Consider the following 2915-nt stretch of genomic DNA (forward strand, 5'->3'; position numbering starts at 1 on the left):
TAGATTGTCACTTCTCTAATTCTTGTTTGTTTTTGTGAAAACAAAAGCTTAATCTTTAAATTGATTTTTGTCTCTAGATTGTTATACTCAATACTCAATAGAATGTTTACTTAATTTGTTACTAATTTTGTCACCTTCTTGTGTTGTTAATGGCGTTTGTAATTTTGATAATCTATTGATTATCGTTTCTAAAGATTAATTGGTTTGTTTGTGTTTTTAAAATGCAGATGGCATCTTCTGCTGAGCCAAATCCTCCAGATGATTGTGTTGATTTGAGTGGATCCGATGATGATGTTCAAACTCCGGTTTCTGAAAATAAGAGGAAGAGGAAAGAGAGAGTTAGTGACGATGGAGGAGGTACTAGTTCTGGTAAGAAGATGAATACAAGATCATGGGTTTGGGATCACTTCACCAAGATGGGACCAAAACAGGACAAATGCCAATGCCAATACTGTGGGAGAAACTTGTCTTGTGAGACTAAAAATGGCACTTCTACAATGAAGAAGCATCTCAAATTGTTCTGCAAACAATTCAAGGTATGGAAAGATGCTAACGGTAATGATCCAACTCAAACTGTTTTTATTTCTGATGGTGCTGGTGGTAGTCTTCGGGCAGTTAAAGTTTCAGAAGCAATATTTAGAGAGGCTACCAATGAGTTGATGGTACTTTCAGAGCTACCCTTATCATTCGTAGAGTGCTTGAGTTGGAGACATTTCTGCTCCAAGGCTCAAATGTATAAACCTCATTCTAGGAGGACAACATCGAGAGATATTATGGAGATTTATGTCAATAAGAAAGCAGCTATGAAGAAGATTCTTGGGCAGAACCGACAGAGGCTGTCATTGACTACGGACATATGGGTTTCAACAACTACTGGAGCGAGTTATATGGTAATAACTGCTCATTTTGTGGATGCTATGTGGAAGTTAAGGAAGATGGTCATAGGATTCAAGAGTGTTGATGATCATAAGGGTGAAACAATCTGTAATGTTCTCCTTAAGTGTCTAGCCGAGTGGGATATACAGAGAGTGTTCTGCATCACAGTAGATAATGCTACAGCAAATAGTTCTGCTATGACTAAATTTAAGAAAGCTATGAAGAACATTGGAGATGATGCATTGATATTGAAAGGTAAGTATATGCATTTGAGGTGTGCTACGCACATATTGAATTTGGTTGTGAGAGAAGGTTTACAAGAGGTCGACAGTAGTGTGGCTGGAATTCGAAATGGTATTCAGTATGTGAGAGCTACAACAAACAGACTCAAATCATTTGATTTGCAACTTGAGGCGGTGAAGATTAAAAGGGGAAGTGTACCTTTGGATGTGAAAACAAGATGGAACTCGACTTACCTCATGTTAGATCAAGCTTTGAAGTTTAGGTTGGCATTTGAGAGGATGGAGGCTGAAGATAAAGTGTATAACGATTACTTTCTAGAAAAGGTGGATGGAACGAAAAGGATTGGACCACCAATGCCATCTGATTTTGATGAAGTTGAGAGGTTGGTTTCTACTCTTGTCATATTTTATAAGTCCACATTGGTTCTTTCTGCTTCAAATACGGTTGCCTCTCATAAACTCTACAATGAGATAGTTTCTGTTACTAAGAACCTGAGTGAGTTAACTACAAGTACAGATCCTGAAGACCCTTTGAAAAAGAAAGCTTTGTCTATGTTAACAAAGTTGGCAAAGTATTGGGATCCATTTGGAGAACAAGTTGAAATGAATAGGCTGGTGATAGTAGCAAGTGTTTTTGATCCTAGAAAGAAAACGAAATTTGCTGAGCTCTGTTTTGATGCTTTGTATGGGAAAGGCAGTATTGAGTCTGCACATCTTTTAGATGATTTGAATAATATCTTGAAGGACTTGTATGATGAGTACAGTAGAAACAGTTTAGTAAACAAGTCTGGTTCATCTTCTCAGTCACATGGTTCATCTTCCCAGTCGCAGTCTCGAGAGCAAGTTGCACCAGATTTTTGTCAGAAAGCAGGTATTGTTGACATGGAAAATGTATTTGATGAGATGGTGATGGAAAAGATAATTTACAGCTCCTCTAATGAGTTGGATATTTACTTGAAAGATAATGTGGAGAAACCAAGTATTCTTAAAGGTACAGAATATGATTTGTTATCTTGGTGGAAGGTCAACAGTGGGAAGTATCCGATTTTGTCTCTAATTGCTAAGGACATACTTGCAATGCAAGTGTCTTCAGTAGCCTCTGAATCTGCTTTTAGCACTAGTGGTAGAATTTTAGAACCTTATAGGAGCTGTTTAACACACAATATGATAGAAGTGTTGATCTGCACCGAGCAATGGCTAAAAGCTGAAATTCATATCAATGAAAAAGGAGTCTCTACAGTAGAACATTTGCTTTCGGAAGTTGAGCATGATGATGAACTTATGAGAGGTAAGTTTTCTTTTTATTGTTTAACTGTTTATACTATTTTGAATATGATTTTGTTTGTTCTTACGGTTTACATTTGTTTTTTTATAGAGTATGAACCTGAATTCAAGCATTTGGACAGCTAATCTTGAGAATGAGTCACCCAGATGATCTTTATAGTTTGAATGGTTAGTTTAAGTATATACTATATAGTCTCTACTCTTTGTATTTGTCATTATTCTCATTGTTGTTATTGATATTTGTTTCATTTTGTTTCAGGAAATTTCAAATCAAAGACATCAATCACCAAGTTTCTACTTTCTATCTTCTATTTCTATGTTGCACTTTCACATCAGACTTATATTTTTATTTTGAATCTTTTCTAGACTTTTCTTTGCTTTCATTCTTTCAGCAACTTAAATTTGTTATCACTTATCACTTTTCTATTTCTTTCAGTTTTTGGATGTTAAATTTGGAGTTATATTCTATGTTTTCATTATTTATGTGATTTTGGATGGTAAACTGCAGATTTT

The sequence above is a fragment of the Camelina sativa genome, chromosome 6, assembly GCF_000633955.1.
Source record: "Camelina sativa cultivar DH55 chromosome 6, Cs, whole genome shotgun sequence".
Lineage (NCBI taxonomy): Eukaryota > Viridiplantae > Streptophyta > Magnoliopsida > Brassicales > Brassicaceae > Camelina > Camelina sativa.